Here is a 19583-nt window from a genome sequence, read left to right as displayed (position 1 = left end):
CCAACTCTCGGAGGCCATATTTCCTCAGTCATGTTCAATATACTCAGAGCAGATAGCAAGCAAGAAGGATAGAGCCGAAGGTACGAAAACCCGGAGCTCTGAGGGGAAAAAAGTCCTACCAAGATCAGTCGACTGTTCAGTCTAATCATAGTCTGAATTTAGTCTGTTTGTAATGAGTGATGAGAGCTGGATTGAACTAAAGGTCCATGGAATGAGAAAATAGGTTTTCTGCAGGAGTGGAAATCCATCAAAGGGGACAAGAGGGGACTCTAGTGGTGTTAACATGGTTCAATAATGAGACAAAAACATCCAGCTGAAAATCTCTCCAAGTAGAAATCAGAGTGTATGTTCCTGTGTGTGTGTGTGTGTGTGTGTGTGTGTGTGCCAAGCTAAAGCCTCAAGATATACCCTTAAATACAGACACAAGACCATTTTCTTTAACAATAAGATGGGACCCGTGCTAAGTCAACTTATTGCTGATGACCATTCAGAGTGTCAGAGGCCGGAACAAGTAATTAAAGGCAATAGAAAAATGGAGGATTAGTTAGAATTAATCCGCAACTTTTCCATTTTCTTGCAGAAAATGTTGAAATGGAAGGATATGGAAATTTAGCAGAGCATAGCAGAACTAATGGGTTGGCAGCTCTCCCCATGAAATGAGAAGGGACTAATGGATCTGCAGCCCTGGCTAAGATGGCTGAGCCAGATTGCATGTGGATTTAAGTGATTAAGAACATGGTGGCCCCCTTCCTCCTTTTGTCAGGGAAAATGTAATATATGACAATGAATGCTAAAATATGAAATTCCTCATTTAAAGAGACTATCACCGCTACAGAGGGTGCAATTCACATCCAAGATTAGGAGAATATTTGCTATTTGAGTGCAGGGATGCAGAGGGGCATGTGGTGCAGGACAGCAGGAGTCTGCAAATGTCCACAAATCTGTTAATCTGCGGATTCCCTCAAATAATAGTCCCGAAAAAGTTTTCATACTTTGTTCTTGTCTGGTTTTCTTCAAGAGAAGTTTTCCCAGAGCAGCATTTATGAATTAAATGCAATTGATCCTAAAGCCACTGGAGTGACTTACGTCATTCACACTGGTTTAAAATCACTTCCTCAACAAGTGGCACACATTTCTTTAAAGGAGATAACAAGAGAAACAAATGGATTATTGATTAATAGTGCTAATTAATTCAATTTTGTAGCACATTTGAACAAGAATTACAATAATAATAATAATTAATAACTTTGTAGAAAATGTGACACGACGAAAAACAAGAACATATTTCATCACATTGTGGCTCTTAATATTGTTAAATTTATTACTGAATCATCATCTAACATTGTGTTATGTCTCACATGGACATATGAGAGCAGGTAATGTAATACTGAGATGTTATGTTATCTGAGAATTGATTTCCTCATCAAATTTTATTGTATTTTTGAGTCATGTAAAGATGCAATTTACTACATTTCACCAAGTTATTATATCACCTATCAATAAAATAAGGCGAGACCAGAGATCTGTGTGTGTGTGTGTGTGTTATCCTGACATATCTGAGAAATTCAAAGCACACGTTACGAAGTTATAAATTATAAGTTACAAATTTGACACAAAGCCATTAAGAGGGCTTTTCTCCCATGATGTTATAAAAATAATTCATTCCAGGCACATACTTTGCCCAACAGGTTCTTATATCAACTAGTTTAAATTGTCTGTCAGTGCTCAGTGCAACTCATATGGTTGGAAACACATCTGAACATTCACCTTTATGATTTGAGACCAGGTGAAAACTGCAATCTCTGTGGTCAAAGGGAACCACATTGTGCTTTTGTCCATCCATACGTCCTGAACTCCACCCACTGACTTTTTGCTGAGCATCACACTATTCCTGAACGAAGGTCATTGTGGTCTGAGCAATATGAGCACATAACTGAGGATAATCTCATAGTCATAGGGTCGGTTAATGCTCAAACAGAACTAGTTTGTATGACGTGTTGACCGACCACATCAAACTAAATGTTCATAGTTGTTCTTAACAGCCACAGCCAAAAGTATCTGCACTGGAAAGTAGTGTAAGGCAATACAAAACATAGCATGTATCTCAGGGTGTGTTCCTCAAGAAACCAGATCACTACGAGAAATCAAGTTACGCCGACATCTAATGTAAAGAGGTGATTAGAAAGCAGGCTGTGTGTATACGGCCAGGAAACTGACTTTATCAAAGATTTCTCTAATTCCGCACACCAATTATGGTTCTCATTTAAATGACATTTAAGAAATCATCTTAATACAGAAAGCAGTAAACGCTGCCTCATAACTATGATGAGTAAATAAAAGAGTTCATTAATGAAGCTGACATCTGTGCTTGCTAATCATTAGTCATCTCTGTTTGATTTGATGCATGTGAACGCAACACTGCTCAGCAGCTCACTTGGAAGTCAACAACAGCTCTTCTAATTCAAATGAGGAAAACCCGCTGAGTCTGAATCTTTCCAGTTGAAATGCTGCGCACTGATTGGGCTGATTAATCTGTAGTGAGCACAACCAGTCAGGAACGAGTCCAAATCTGATGTTTGTCTGAAAGAATGAACAAAAAGAAAAGAAGAAAAATGGACAGTTCAGACACAACTCCTTTCATATAGCCTCTTTAAAGTGTACAACTCATTGTGCTTGTGCCATAGCAAACCCCCTCTCATTAAAGGAGAGTATGGGACATACAGTAGAAAGCAGAGGGGTGGGACTGCAAGCATGCCATCTGAAACAGCCACGCACAGCCACGACCGACTTCGACAGGTGCTAGTGGATAATTGGGCGCCGTGCCGGCTACGACCGCAGCGCTGCTGTCTCCTAGAGCTCATTACTATCACTCAGAAGTTCTCCTTAAAAACCTCCACAGCAACATGACTCTACGTATTTGGAAAACCAACAACTGAAACGCTGACATTAAAGAACCTGTCACTTTGCAAGCCGTTGACGTGCTGTTTGGATGGGTAAATGATTTTGCTCAGCATGTCGTAAGCCCGGAAAGCATGGGCTTCGGCACACAGGTTCAAATGCATCCAAATACACGCATATGGTGCGTTAACAGTCAATCCTTCTGTGAAACAAATGTATATCAAGTGTATTAGCTGGCGGTGACAGCTTTAAAGCAGGACATTTTCTGCCTCATTGCCCACGAGGTTTGTAATAGATCACAGGGTTGTTAATCAGCTTCACTGAGCCAACAATATTTTACCAGGTGCAAAATTTCTGTCCTTGAAAGATCACTTTCCACACATTTGCAGTTAGTGTTTAAAACCTTTAGCACATGTTGGCATACATTTTGACTCACTCACAAGTATTTTTTGCCTTTAGTAGATGGATACAATGTGGATGGAGAGAGAGGAGAGAAGAATTCCACTAAGAAAGCAGGATGTTGTGATTACCCTTCTGACCAACCTGAATGCCACCCACTAGGGCTATTCAGACTGAATATAGCCCTCAGGAAATCACTGCTGGTGTTGGTGTGCTGCCAATGAGAAAATATAAACCAGAGAATCCAGTCGAGTTTATTACTCTCCATTAACAAAGGTTTGTGAAAAAATAGGAATACTGAGCAATAATGCTGTCTTTCAGAATCGATGCTTGTGAGGTAAATCGTAAAATTAGCAAAATGCTACATGCTGCATAGTATGAGGTGTTCTACCTGATGCTGAGGTTTGCCAATAATTCAGGTGAGACATGAAATACAAACCAGGAAGTCCAGTTTAATACAACTCTGGACAGCATCGGGATGGTATTCAGTTCTTTTACTTTCACAAAAGTACTAATAACAGACACAGTAGAAATATTACCAGTAAAATTTACCCCCAGTATCAAAATTGAAAATACTCATAGTGCAGTAAAATGTTCCCTGTCATTGTTTTTCTATTATATCTGATTTTACTGCTATAGATCTTTAAGGCTGGGCCCATAACTATAACTACGTTATATACTGCTGCAGAGCATCATATTCTGTAAGATAATCTTATGTTTATAGCATCACCGAGCTGAAATCCCTTAAAAGTCATGTTTTAATGAGCTCTGAAAAACAGCTCTGTTTTCAGACAATGTATTTTCCATATAATCCACCCAGGTTTTTAGATTAAGCAATGGCACAATTTTCTCAACACATCAAGGAACACTTCATCTTTCAGTTTAACAGAAAAAAAATCCAATTCAAAATCATCACATTTGGAGAAACATCTTTTTCATTGTTCAGGAAGGGTGGGAACCAAATGTAGTTGAGTAAAAAGTAAGTGAAGTTTTAAAATGTGCTTTAAACATAAATTTGACTTTAATATTTCTCTCTGAGATGTAGTGGAGCAGAGGTGTAAAGATGCATAAAATGGGAATACTCAGTTAAATACACCTACTTCGAATTTGTACTTAAGAGCAGTACTTGAGTAAATTTATTTACATTGCACCACTGACTCTGAAAAGTTATCACACAATAACATATTTCAGCCAAACCATCCCAAGGTAAACCATAGAAATACAAAGGTCACCTTACAAAGTACCAGGAATATGCACGTATTTGATTGGCCAGTGCAGTGCTTGGCATCACACTGTAGAAAAAGCACGTCAAATGAATATTTTTCTTCTTCTCTCTTTTCTGAACCACGTTGTAAAAAGTGAAGATAGTATGAAGAAGTATGCTTTTCCTTTTCTTGCTCTGATTCGTGATCTTACTTGGTTATAAAATTGACTTTTTGTGTCAAGTCACTGCAGCCCAACGGTATGAGAAGAGACTGTGGTTTAGTGTTTGGTAGACTTTTGTTGTAAGAGATCGACTTAGCTGATGTTATTGCAGCTCCTCCTGCTGCCTATAGCAGTCAATAGAAGTGATAATAACTTAATGTCCTTACAACAACTCCTCGAATCATGTCACGCTGTTGCATCATGCGTTTCTGATAACTGGTTTGATTTTTTTTGTACACAGTATAGTGACTGGGAGGCATCATTAAGCTCTCAAATAAACACGAAGCCCATGATCTGATAACAGCCCCGCACATTTACAAGTTTCTGTCTGTGATTATAAGGTCAGTAGACAGAAGCCAAGGACTGAAGGGGACAGATTAAGAACATCCAAGTGAGCAGTCAAACTCTGTGGCCGAGCAACCACAAAATCTGATCAGTCACAGACGCCTGCTTACCATCCTGATGATTCCTATCAAGCACGGCTAGCCACGCTAAATCAGTTACTGTTCCATCACTTACAGGAACCAGCGAACTAAATGATGTGCCAAAAAAAGTTTCTCCATTTTGGAAAAGAAAGTGGCTGCGACTGATGGACACTGCTTTATATTCAATACACCAGACAATTAGATTGTCTGAAAAGACATTTTCTGGCAGCTTCAAGAGAGCAAACAACTTCAGCAGACTTTGATACAAATTCTACTTACTTACCAGAAATAATTCTGTCAGAACGGATGTTGTTTTCTTGTTTAGTTTTTTTTCAAATGGTGTAAAAGTCACTGAAGCAGCTCTCTTCAAATTCAAAACAAGATCAGTTAAAGACCAATAAACATCTCTGCTTTTCTCTTCTTTGTTTTTGTTAGCTGAGATGAATTTTCTTTAACTTGATAGCAGTTAAGTGTTTTTTTTGTTTTGTTTTTTTATAAACAGAGGCAGTGCTATGCTGAGCAGATGCCCCTCAGTATGAACCACATCTTACACCAATGAGTAAAGGCTGGTGAAGAAAACCAGCACCTAGGGAAACAACTGCAAACTGCAGTGTGCTGATACCCTGAGTGCTTTCATGAAGTGGATGTTAAGCGAACATTTACATTTTATTAAAGCATTTAGTCTTCTTTTCTGTTTTCATATCACAGCTTGGGGCTTTCTGGCACAGCTTCACCTACTTGCAAGGCGAATGGAGAAGAGAAAAAACTCAGAAGTAAAAAGTCTAGCAACACCTGCAGTATACAGAGCAATTTTATTTTCAGACCATCACACCTTGTAGCCCGAGGTGAGGAAATGAGGTGTTCTGTATATGTCCAAGCTATACTACACTACACAGTACACTAAGGCTGGAGTTTTGACTTCCTTCCAACTTTTCATAGTCTAAACTAAAAACTAAGTAAAATATTATCACAGTTTAAGTGAAATACCATCTCTCTCAAGAGTTGCTTTGAAGTTAAAGGGATACTTCTTTATTATACTATTTACATGATGCTGTCAAGCTCATTAATGCAGCTCAGTAACCCTGATGTTTTGTTATGAGGAATCTGAATGTTGTTTACAGCATGCAACAAATTTACACAGTGTGTATGTTTTACTCACAATCTGCCTGCATCCAGAAGATGTTTAAATGTGTTTTAAAAGTCTGAATTAATAATGCTCTGAATTAAAAACATCACATCCTCCAGGGCTATTTTTATTTCTCTAGAAGCGTTGTGCTGTTTATTAAAAGGCATTAATGCTTTAAGAAATGAGTGCGTCTATTTAAGTGAAATCAAAATCTCTAGAAAACAAAAGAAATAAAAATTGCCTCTAAAATTATGAAATTCAAGACCTGAGTATATGTAATCTCTACTAAAGAGGCAAGCAAGTTGTTGTTGTCGTTGCTCATATTGAAGAACAAGTGACGTCAGCAGCAGAGCAGATGTGACAAACACGCCCTTTAGAGTTAGATTCATTCCTCCCTGTAGGCAGAGAAGGTTACAGCACCCATCAGAACAAGACATCTCTTCTGTTACAAGTTAGACTGATAAGACGAGTGTATTTTAATATAAGCTCCTGCCTTCATATGACTCTCAGCAGTCAGGTGTGCTGCCTGAGGAAGACGGACTGCTCATTGCAAGTGTTTCCTCAGTCTGGTTTTGTAATTAGCTGTCAGCACCTTGAGCTTGACGTTGTAATTGGTTCCTATGCTGCTTTAAACTCATTAAAGTTGAGTATTTTAGAACTCGACTTGCGCCGTGTCCTTCACAGAGCCGAAAAGGAAACATTTAGTTCACTTCAGCGTTCAGGCTATCCAATCTTCCATCAAAGCGTGCAGGCAGCTGAGGAGAAGACGACAGCTGGGAGGATTACTGGGTCATCCTTCTCTAACAGCCAGGTCCAGTTCTGACTGGTCACGGGGCAATGTGTGGCACTGCTTTTCATCTGTCACTGACAAATGTGACACCTTCCATCAGCGTGGTATATCACTCATTTTTGGATTTGAATTTCATCAAAGCCTGTCCAGAGGTGACATCTGCTGTACCAAACAAACAATACTGAAACTGAAATACTGCCTGAAAAGGTCTAAAAAGCCACACTTTTCCCCTCTGAAGACACTCTTCACTTGTTTGACCATCTGTCATCACCAGGAAGCACAGGAAGTTAAACACTTGACTAATTTCACAAATGAGTTAGAATATCTGTTGCCTACTTACATATTCAGCAGACAAAGAAGAATATTTGCATTAATTTGCGGTTGTTGTTTTTTTTTTGTTTGTTTGTTTTTGGATCACCCGACAAATGTAAGTAAATATTCACTATCATTTCAGCTCTATTTAGAGCTAAAATGATGACTCCTGAGAAAATTATCTCCCATTAGCAACTCCACTTTGTTCACTAGGTAACGGTAACTGTTTCTATCTGCTGTTCTTGAGGTAGCATACAATAAGTTTAATGAATCAAACTAACCACCTTGACACCTTGGCTCCTTGATACCTTGAGGAAGAACATGAATGACCTGCAAAAAGCCCTAAACTCAATCCTATCTAACACCTTTGGTATGAACTAAAATGGAGATTGCGAGTCAGGCCTTTTTGTCCAACATCGACGTCTGACTTCACAAATGCTCTTCTGCATGAATGAGTAAAAATTCCCACAGAAAGTCTCCAAACTCTTGTAGAAAACCTTCCCAGAAGAGTGGGAACTATTATTGTCTATGTATTTAGAATGTGGTGTAATGGTCAGATGTCCCAATACTTTTGTCTGTATAGTGCAGTTGTCACAGAAGGACCTTATAGAAGTATAGAGATAATGTGTTCTCAATACTGTAGAGCTGAGGGGAACTGTGTGGCAATAATTCTCTCAGTGTTTATTTCTACAAGAGACACCATTTACATTCCACATGGTCATTAAACCAACGCTTCAGAAATATTGATCAGCGTAGCATTAAATCTTGCTTTGATCCATGATTTAAACAATGACCGAATGTTCAGGTGCACATCAACAAGCAAACCAGTTTGTGATTTCCTTGCATGAGATCTTGACCTAAGATGCTGGGTATGAGAGCCTACAGTTCAGTCTTAAAGTTAAGCCTGTTTCAGGTTCAAACTGTTTTCCTCACTAAAAAAACACAAAAAACAAACAAAAAAAACCCCTTTCTCATTCTGTGATGTTGTCAATAGGCCAAAACACACTGCTAATGGAATAATTCCAACATGAATCTGTCCGGCTACCATAACAGATTGACACCCATCTCAAGTGGCACCTGGAACATCTGGCATGTACATCAACAAATCAACAGTTTCAGAGCCTTGAGGCTGGAGCTCAGTGGGCTCTGCAGTCTGGAGGCTTGCTGTTACTCATTTCTGGCATGTTACTGTACTCACAAGCCAATGTGACTGCATTTCTCTCTTTTCTCTCTCCCACAAGTGTATAGTAGCCAGAGAGGACAGGGAGCTATAGAAACAAGGACCAGATGTAGAGTTTATTCATCAACGCCCCCTTATTCTCCATCAGAAAATTCTTTTTTTATATTTGATTGCACGAATGGCAGCTGATGTAAGACCACTGGATCACACTAAAATATTTATTCTTTTTTCTCTGTGACATTTGATTAAACACTACAGGCATACACTAGAGCAGATTTGGCGTAGAGCAGACTGGTTTTAATTTTTATATGAAAGGTCACCAACCTAGCAAACTAGATTACTTACTGTAGATAGCTATGGGCCAATATGGCTGGCCTGAACTTGAAAGGTCTGTTGTAATAACAGCAGAGCTCTGGGTTCCATAATATTAGCTCTCTGCAAACTGATGTCATACCTTTTTCCTCAGGCGGGGTTTATCGAGTGGATCAATGCCACTCATATCTATACTAAGCCTGTTTTGAATATTGAATTTTCACATCAACAGGACTACAAAAATACAGTTAGGCTAGGTAAAAAAAATGGATCTGTCTCTTCATTCTATACCCATTTTTCTTTTTTCATTAAAGAACAGATCACGTTCTTATGGGTATGTGAACACACTTCTTACTACGTGCACTGTTTGCTTTTCTGCTGATGTGTGCAGCTACAGTACACACATAGTTAATCTAATGAACAAAAGAGTAGCATAATTTAGTGTTACTTTACATGCATGCAATTAACAAAGAATAGCTAAAAAAAATTCTTAAAGGAATAGTTATATAGGAGTGTGGTGAGAAGACTGATACGATTCTAATGTCTGTGCAGTACATATGAAGCTACAGTCAGCAGGCTATGTTAGCTTAGCCACACTACTTCTTGGCCAGGCACAGTCACTTCCAAGAGTTTCTGGAGGCTGAATACAAATGGATATGGTTCCAGTATTTATGCTAAGCTAACTAGTTGTAGCTTTATATTTAGCATACAGACATATGAGAGGTATCGATTGTCTCATCTGACCCCTTTAATAAAGGCCAGTTAGTGACACCAGAATAACCTGTAAATACAGGACTGACATATTATTGCCAGGATTATCTGTGATGAGAGCTAAAACAACACTAAAGTTGTGGCTGTAAAAAAACAACAACAATAAGTTAAAACACTTATGAGGAAAACTGTAGAGTCAGACCATAATTACATGTAGGTTTTCACTATGAACAACACTGATTTATTTGCACATAGTTTATAAAATCAATCTAGGCTCCACCCTCTGAGGCTTAACTCAACCAATGAGATCATTTCTGATTCTGAGAGATGTTTGCAAACTGGAAATTAACATATTTTTTCCTGTTGCCTTGTGGCTTCTCCAACTCACTCTCCCTTCCTCTCTGTTTCCTTCTCTCGCCCTCTTCCCCCTCATATCTCCAGCTGTCGCCTGGTAGAATGTAAATGAGCCTCTCAGCACAGAGCCTATGATGGTGTCAGCCTCTCCTTAGTCTCTGGTCTCATTAGAAGCCTAGTGTAGCTGACATTTACCCAGCCGCTGTGTTGACTAGCTCTTCATACAGGCCACATGGGTCAAAACAATACACAGAGAGACTTCAACAATCCAAATTTCTTTGCAAAGGAAGGTCGTTGGACCTATGAAATGGGTGTACGTCAACCAGAAAATAAAAATCCATACACATTCCTTTTGAAATAGCCCATGTAGTTTAAATTGAAGTCAAAAATTTGAAGCATTTCCATTCGTGATGTTCTGTGTCCTTGCTTTATTGTGTGCACTGCATGTAAGATGCAAGTATTTCTGCACAAATGTCAGCCTGATGAATTCCTGGCAGCTGGACTAATCAACATTCTGAACAGCAAAGGCTCCTCTTTTTTTTTTTTTTCATTTTTGTCTGTACAAATGCACGAATCTGAAATTGTAAAATAACATGTATGATTTTACACATTAGTTACTGTCTCATTCTGCCAGTTGATATTGTAAATTGCACATTATCATCTTTAGGAGATAATTCAAATTTGCTTTGATTTCAGTGAAGAACTGCCGCCTCCAGAGTTTTACAGTTAGCTGGAGAAATGGCTCTGTGAGTTTCAAATTAATAGGATGGCCACAGCTATTTCCTGACTCTTCCTCCTCCTGGGATCCCGCAGCTCTGTTTTTCTGCGGTCCTCTCATCCTGTTACTAATGCCTGACTCTGTGTAACCCTTATCTCCATGCTCACTACATGGCCTGATAGGGCTCTGTGTGTAAGCAATTAAAACGGCTTATTTGCCAGATAAGTGAGGGAGAGCGGTCAGATTGAAAGCCACAGGCTGCCAGTATCAGGTCTTTAGGTTACAGCCCCCGGGTTAAATAGCCCGGGGTTGCATAGTGAGCCAAACGAGGCGTAGAGCTCAGTGTGAGTGTGTGCAGCAGCTGAAACTCTGCCAGAGAAAAACACACACAAAGAACTCAGAAGAACTAGGTTTTCCACATTACCAACATATACCAAATTTAACCATCATCATAATTAAAGATGGGTGGATACAAAGCAAGGATTCTTTCCTATGTTTCGAAAAGCTACTCATATGTAGGTGGATTTTAGCAGCAGGGCACAGATAGAATATAATATATTCGCATTATACATCCATGTCTAATGAACGAAACAAATTCTCTGTGAAGTACTTCATGTCTACTTCAAAGCCTGTTCCCACCTCTGATTTCAAACAGACAGTGCCATATGATCTCAACACACTGTATTCAGAGCTGAAATACATATGAAAAATTTTAACACAACCCTTCCCTCCTTTTCTTGTGCAAAAATCTGCACTCCACTTTCAGGCCAAACGTGGAAGTTTGTGCAAAGGCTATCTAGCACAGGACCAGAATTTATTAGAAATGTAAACAATCAGAATAATAATTTTCTTAAATGGTCCGCTTTTTGTATTCCTTACCACTCTTGGGATTTTTTTTTATTTACTCGAGTCCCTGTAGAAACCTACAGCAGAGTTATGTACCACAGTCAGGGTCAGAGTTTATTTTTAATGAACTTAAACCTGGTGAAAAAAATCAGTGGCCCCTCTTGCCGCTGGAGTGTGTTATTTTTCTTTTAGGTAATTATTTTTTCTCTACGAAAACGCTAAAACCAACAAGGAATTAAAGGAATCTCCCACATCAAATATTTATCTTCTGTGTAGACAAAGCCAGTGTATCTTATTCCTCTCTTAACACACACCAAAGAGTTCCATTGTTGTCCAAAAACTATTAAAATGACCTCAGTGAGTCACTCTGTTGCACTGGATGAAATGTTTCTTTATTATAATTAATTCTGTAGTTTATTTGAACTTAATCAGTGTAAAAATCAGTGTATTTAGTATGCTACGTAAGCATAACCAACTGAATGTTAGCATTACTGTCATCTCTACATGAGCTAACTGGCTAGTTAGCAACAATTTGTTTTAGTAGACTGATTCTTCTTACAATTTCAATCGCTTTCTTCTCTAATCTATCCTTTTCTACCCAATTCTGTTAGCTTATTTCCTTTTCTAATTTGATTTTAGTGACTAACAAATAAGCAGACGACAGTAGACTCAGTAAGCTGAACAATGAGAATGAACACCAGGACAAGATAAAAAGATCATAATACGAGAGGATTGTTAAGAGACATTCAGGGAAATATACAAGAATGACCGTTGTGAACGACGGGTTTGCGACGCAACAGATGTACCAAATGAAGGTGGATAATGGAAATGGATAACAAGAAACTACATTTTCAAAGAAATCTACATCAGACAGATCATCATCAGATCATTTATTTTTCTAATAACATCCCAATTCTACAAGCAATATCAGATAGCTCACTGCTTTTTTTGTTCCAGACCTCAGTCAGGCTTCAGATGTGGCTGCTGGGAGATTTGCTCACAAAGCATGACACAAAAACATGTAGGTTATAGATTGGAAAAAGAGAAAAAGCAGCAGTAAGAGAGTCTGCTTTCTGAAGACATCATGGCAGAGTAACGGAGAAGACTTCGACCTTGGCTGTGACCTGAACAAACTGTAATGAGTTCTGAACTTCTGCCTCAGCTCAGTATTGTTGTGGTTTTCAGAGTGCTGAGAGCTGGTAAACAGGATATTGAGTCCCAGATGGGTTTGGCTCACATCATGAAAGTACTGTATGCCCACAGTTCTGCACAAACCATCAGCCATCGAAATGAAATGGAGGGAAGGGAATGGGTGGGAGAGAGGAGGATGGAGCGGAGAGTGGGAAACGGGGAAAGAAAGATGTTTCTGCTGTCCAAAATGTGCGTTGTTGTGTTTGTTTTGGAGGCTTTCAGAGGCTGGAGTTATCCTGTGTGACGGGCACATGTTTTATGAGCCACTGGGCCACACACTGAGCAACACTAAGACACTGCTGAAGGGATAAAACAGCCACATGGGGGGAAAAAACCTGGACACAGACCAACGATTCTACATTTTCTCTCGCTGTCTTTTTCAGCTTCTTCTTCCTTTCTCCCTCTGCATGAAAAAAGGATCACACTTAGCTGGAGTAGGAATACTGGATGAGGGGGAGGACAGTGTGAACACGAATCAAAAAGACCGGGGTTGTCCCAGCAGAGGAGGACTCTGGGATGGAAATAAATGACAAGAAATTCAGACCGAGTCGTGTACGCAGAAATTACACTACATTAACTCATACATTCCTGCTCATCACAGCTTCAGTGCAGCAGAAATTTCAAGTAACTGAGCTTCTCTTGCCATCATTTTATACATTTCAAAAAAAGCTAAATGAGCATGCATGTTTTGCTGCTGTCGTACAGGTTCGCCGAAGCTTTTATGGGGTTAAAGGAATGTTTTTCAGCCTGGGTCCTGTTGTGGTGGTCACCATTATCAGTTAGTGTATTATTTTATTAAGCAATTTCATTGCTGTAGTCTGGGGGGACGGGAAAGCTTTACAACAGATTCAAATACAATTCAGTGCAAGAATTAGGTGGATATTGGACAATGCTGCATCATACAAGTTGTGTGCAGAGCCAGCATCCAGTGCCAATGTGGGACACTGCTGCCATAGATTGCAATTATTATATAAAATATCTTAATAAATGCTGACACCTTCCTACATATGTCACAAACCATTTATTAAATGTCATTATACTTCATATAAAGGTTTCATGTTACCAAATGAACCACAATCTTGCCATAACCATGCAATAGTTCCTACGCGCAGACTCTTTAGCAAAATCAGCCAGTGCAGCATCATCGCTGAACATGAGCGCTCATGTCTGGGTAGGCTTTAGCCAAATCCTCAGGGAAAGTGAACACAATCAAAAAATGTTGTAGAAATGTGCATGCTATGCAGTCATGTGAGGCTCTGCAAAATCTAATGGGCAATTTGGGTCTAACTTTTAACATCCATGCACTCTGTCACCTCCACAGTCTTAGCAACCAATCCCCTCACAGTGATGAATAGATAAACAGTGATAAAAAAGAGAGAAAATTCTAATCCTGCTATAATTTTATCAGTTATGGCTCTTGATCATCATATTCTGCTAATGAGCCTATTTTCTAGTCTGTTAATTATTAACTGTGTTCATAAACAGCAAATAAGAACATTTTTAAATCACTTAAAAAAAAAACAGAAAAATATTACCGGATTTGTGTCTGTACATTCAGCCAAACTCTGAAGGTAGTTTGTCACATTTATCACGCAATGACTCCGACAAAGGTCCACAGTGGCCAGTGTGAAAAATGGTGAAAGGATCAGTCACATTAAAGCCCTGCCAATAACTGTCAGCAGGCAAGAGAGACAAAAAATCTAATCACAAGTAGAAGACAGAGGTCAAAGTGAAAAGTGTTTCCGAACCTTGTGCTATTGTTTTATCATTTCCACAGAGCTCCTGTTTATTCAGCGGCTGGTGAATTTGTTTTATTTGAAATGAAACGGAGGGAGAGCAGAGTGAGCTGCAGATCAAATAGAATGTGAAAGAGAGTGGGGAGGGGGAAGCCCTCACTTCCTACTAACATCAAACACCTGCACGGTGGGTGCCAATCAGCCGCCGATATTTTACACAAATTCCCATGGTTTCAGGAGAAGAGAGCACAAACTTGCCTATCAAGGCGGTACAGCTGAGGACCCGACCTCTTCTCAAGTCTTTCATTTGGAGCGGCGTGGAATAAATCCCTGGGCAGTTTACTGGGGCTTACAGGTTTCATCTCACACATTCAAAAGCTTTTTTATACATCACTGCGACAAGTGTCCAGTCTCATCTTCATGACTACTTTCTTAGAACAAAAAGAGAAACCTGCCAGTGGTAATGTCACCAAGACAAGTGATGATGTGATGTTGAAGGCAGATTCCTCCACCAGAGTTACAATAATGACTTGAATAAATGTGGGTAGAAAACAAGTGAAGCCATCTGACCCCACTTATGTTCTTCATTTACTTGGAGAAACAGTTTACTGTTTGGGAACACACACTTACTCGCTTTCTTGTAAGGAGTTACATGAGAAGGTCAGCACCACTCTCATATTTGTTTCAGCACAGATGGAGGAGAAAACTCTGCACACTAATTCACCTTCTGTTTCCTGACATCAGTCTCATATCTGCAGGGAGTTGATAGCAGGTTAGGGTAGTAACAAAAACTAAGTAACTATAATCAGCCCACATTACATTTGAAAAAATGTGTAATTGAATTATAGTCATATTGCCAGGATTCCTATGTTAAGCTTTCAATACATCTTTAAGATATGGAAATTTTAAAAATATGAAACTTTTGTCATGACAACAAATGCTCTATCAGCTCAGCTCTAAAAGCCCTTTCATCGCTACACACTGAAAGCCATTATTTCCACTGGCTTGCACTGCGTCATTGACTGCTTTTCACTGTGTCAGGAAAAGCAGCGTGTGGCGAGCTAGCATGCACGAAAACACTGAGCCTAGCTGTGTCCGAAAGGGCCCATACAAGTGATTAGCTGCAGCCCCACCAAAACACATCGTCATCACTTTGAGCTCAAAACTGTGCAACACAAGCACGTCCAGAAAAATTGTGTGCTTTTTTTTTTGTATAAAGTGCAATATTATCAATCTTTGATTTTAAAGTAATCTAAAAGTTTTCAGATTAGATGACATTTTTGTAATTTAATGGATTATGCTTCTAAATACAAAAAATTGCCAAGTAACTTTTATTCAGTAGCTGACTACATTTCAAAGTAAATAAAGTAAGTAAAGGTGGAGTATGTCCTGGACAGGACACTCATCAGTCACAGGACTGACGCCAAGAGACACACAACCCTTCACTCTCACATTCACACCAACAGGCAGTTTTAGAATTTGTGCATCTGCACTGCACACAGAAAAGCTGCTCTTCGGTCCTGTTCCTACTCTTACTGTATTAGAGGCACAGGTCCAAAAATCTGCTATGTTCATGAAAACAGAACTTTCCCAAATAAGACCAGGGCGCCCTCAAAGCACACCAGTTCAAAGAATCCCCACTGCTGGTGTTTTGCATGTCACAGCTGTTCACCACTAAGTCACCCTGGTTGGCGAGGAGCAGCGGACCATGAAGCCTCTGTGTCATTGCTTTGGATCAATGGCGAGGCAGCGTGAGGACGAGGTCACATGACCTTCAGAGAAAGGTGACATTGGCTGATCCGCCGGCACTGGCTGGACAGTCGGCACCAGGTCGCCCAGCTGGAGGGGGCCCGGTCTGACCTGAGCCAGGTGGCCCGGAGCTTTAAAGCTGATCATTCATAGTGGAGGAGCCGCTGCTGATGCTTCCAGCTAATTGGGGAGTGCCGGGGCTGCCAGCTCTTCTCTGAGGAAAGCAGCTACTGGCTGCCGAAAAGCTGTCAGATGACGTCATTGTGTGATTTGCTGCATCCCTCTGTTCTGTGCTGAGAGACAGCAGTGGTGGAAGAAGTACCCACATCCTTTATTCAACAAAGCACCGATTCATTCATGCAGAAATCCTGCATTCAAGATCTTGCAGTTAAAGTAGGCTACTTGGCTATTAGCAGCAAAATGTGCTTTAAATTTCAAAAGCTTAAATGATACCTCTGCAGAAAATAGTTAGTTTATGCTGAGATAGTTTTGACTATTTTATGTACAGCTTGGTTAATTTGAGGGTTCATGAGATGAGACAAAAAAGAAAACAAATGTATATTTTTTTGAATGTTTAGCTGAATCTTTTTGGGCAATACTGAATAATTTTACCTCTTTGGGCCTTGAAAAGTTATTTAAATGAAAACACGTGAGATGTTTAGTGCATGAAAAAACAAGACCAAACAGAGCTTCTTTTGTAGGTTAAATGAATATGAAAAGTAACCAGCAACTTTCAACAGTTCCCTATGAACTATAGTGGAGTATTAGTATAAAGTAGTATAACGTGGACGTACTGAAGTAAAATACTTCAGTGCAGTAGCCTACAGCACAAGACAATAACATTTTTTTCTGTAACTTTTTCAAGGCAGAAATGTTGTAAAGGTCAGCAGATTCCCAGGCTACCGATGCTAAACTAAAGGTCAGGGGAAAAGGTGACAAAGGATGAAGTTAAAGCTAAGAGCAGCTACCGGAGCACTAAAAACATGTCTCCCTTTGAAGTTTAACTCAAGCAGCTTTTCTATTTTCACCATTGGGGCAGCCTCCACCTGTGAGGAATTATATCTGCACCTTTGCCCCTTTGCCCTTAGTTCTGTGGCAGCAGGTGGAACAGGAAGTGTCCCCTAACAGTCCGCTGGTACTTCCTGCCACTGTGTCACTGCATTTCATCATCACAGGACTCGCATGGTTCGCTTCAGGTGAGCTGATATTAGTCTCAGAGAAGGAAGCCAAATCAATACATCGATATTAAAACCCCGACAGCACTGACACAGTGTGCCCTGGTCATGCCACACCTACCAATACCACAACCCATGAGGTGTGTTTCTATATAATTCTGAGGTCTTTCAGTACACCAGTAGTAGTAGCAGTAGTAGTACGAATACAGAATACTTCTTTCATGAGACCACAGTGTTGAAGGAAAGACTTGTGTTCCTGACTCCCTGTAGACTCTGAGAAACAGGCTCGTCTCTATCAACCCAAGCCAGTTACACGTATTCAGGACAACATGGAGGTCAAACTCTGATTTGGTGAAATAAAATAAACTGCATTTATGCTAAAGATCCTTGAACTGGATTAAAGATTGGAAAACTGCATTTATCAAAGCCAAAAACTGAATTTAACTAAATAGTTCTGTTTTTACAAAGGAGTTTGGTTTATGAGGATAAGTTTCAATGAGCCCTTATAGATTTTCTTTTTCTGTTTTACAGGTCTAGCATTAAAATAAACTAAAATTCAATGAAAATATAGCCTGTCTAAGATTTAAAAAAAATGACTAGCTTATCCTCTCATCAGCACCCTACTAGCACAGAGAAATGACTGCACCTATACAGTTGCCCTGCAGACTGCCTGTTGTATGTCAAAGGAGGAAAGTGAAAACGATTTCGTTTTTCTGCTTAAAGAATAATATTTTAGGAATCAGTCACAGATAAAGTCTTTCACTGAAGCCTACCACAGAGGAATGGCGAGTGACTGACAGTTAAACTAGGCCTAATGGGCCTGTCTGTTTTGCGGTAATTGTTTCACTCCTGATTGGATATTGATGAGATGCTGATGGTCTCCAAATAAAACACTTGACGTGGCTAAGTGGGTTTCTGCGCCTCGCTGTGCGCACTCACCGGCGGGAAAACTCTTTACGGACCCTGAAAGAAGGCAAGAAAAACGCCCGTCGCTTGAATTGCTCTTACCTGTAATTGTCCCACTCCCTTCCCGCACCTTAACGCCCTATCAAACCATCGGCGGAGCTGCTGCTACTATCCACTGGCGTGTCTGCGATGTGGAGACATTTGCGTCCTGGGCTGGCGAGAGAAAAAAAAAACACGGGAGTGGTGGCTTTTTCTTCCGGATGAAATCAAACAGCCAGAATCAGACACGATTAGTCTTCTAACGAGGCAGCGTGGGCACCTCATCCGCCGAGCAGCCGAGATTCTCCAGCTTCCAAACCTCCGCTGTCTTTTTATTCCAATAGAGTCCAGAAAAACCAAGAGTCTTTTAACGCTCAGCCAGACAAAAAGCTTTAACTGCCTTGCCGGTGGGCGACAGTCAAGGGATCAGACCGCACAGTGAAACTGGAAAGATATATATTGTCAAAGTGGGATCGATCCTGATCAATCACTTGAGCCTCCAGTCTTTGCTCCGCTGCGTCTCTTCCCAGTCTGACAGCTCAGCTCTGTGCGCTCTAACTTTTATGGAGACTCCGGAGCGCACAGCGCACCGCCGCTGGTAACGCGTTACTGTATTCTGATTACTGTTCAAGATTTGTGTCATATTTAAACTGGACCTGTCCGTATTAACATCACAATGACTGATTCGAAAAGAAGTATGTGTGGTTATGACCTCCAAATGAACCTCAGTGCTGACCAGCCATATTCTAATTAAATAAGGAAAAGTACTAACTAATGTGGTGATATTCTCCTGCAAACTGCACGGTCATTATACTGCAGGGATCACGAGGGAATCCACAAAACCTAAAATGAATTATTCTGATTTTGTCAGACGAGTAAAGACAACATCAGTAATTCAGCGAAACGCAAAAACAATGCGACAAAGAAATTAATGAAGTACAACACTGGAAAGGCAATTATAAAGTAATAAATTTGATTAAACGAGCTCAGCAACGATTGTTTCCAATTGTGATATCATCAGTTCCACCAAAAGCAACATATTCAACAAAAGGACCTAAATTTAATCATTTCTCCCATTTTTCACCACTTCTAACAATATGATAAACTGCAGCCACAGTCAGTCCTGTGACTGACGCTGTGAGGGTGAAGGTGTGGCGTGGGCTCCATGAACTGTTGAACTGTGAACGACATCCACAGTGCGCCTGCCGTCTCGTCAGAAATGGTCCAATACTGCCATCATGTGGACATTTGACGAATTTCACCAGAGAAACAAAACAGAACAGAGAAAATG

The 19583-nt window shown here is 40.0% G+C and overlaps 1 protein-coding gene across 1 annotated transcript in view; it reads right to left on the bottom strand.

Moving 5' to 3' along the window:
- Positions 1–19495, bottom strand: part of LOC124053480 (chemokine-like protein TAFA-2) — a 54393-nt gene extending 34898 nt beyond the window's left edge. Inside the window, exon 1 of the mRNA XM_046378669.1 lies at positions 18356–19495. The gene's annotated coding sequence lies outside the window, so the exon portion shown is untranslated. The remainder of the gene's footprint in view (positions 1–18355) is intronic.
- Between the last annotated feature and the right edge of the window lie 88 nt (positions 19496–19583).

The sequence above is a fragment of the Scatophagus argus genome, chromosome 22 (genome assembly GCF_020382885.2).
Source record: "Scatophagus argus isolate fScaArg1 chromosome 22, fScaArg1.pri, whole genome shotgun sequence".
In the NCBI taxonomy this organism is placed as follows: Eukaryota; Metazoa; Chordata; class Actinopteri; family Scatophagidae; genus Scatophagus; species Scatophagus argus.
This window is presented reverse-complemented; position numbering and strand designations above follow the sequence as displayed.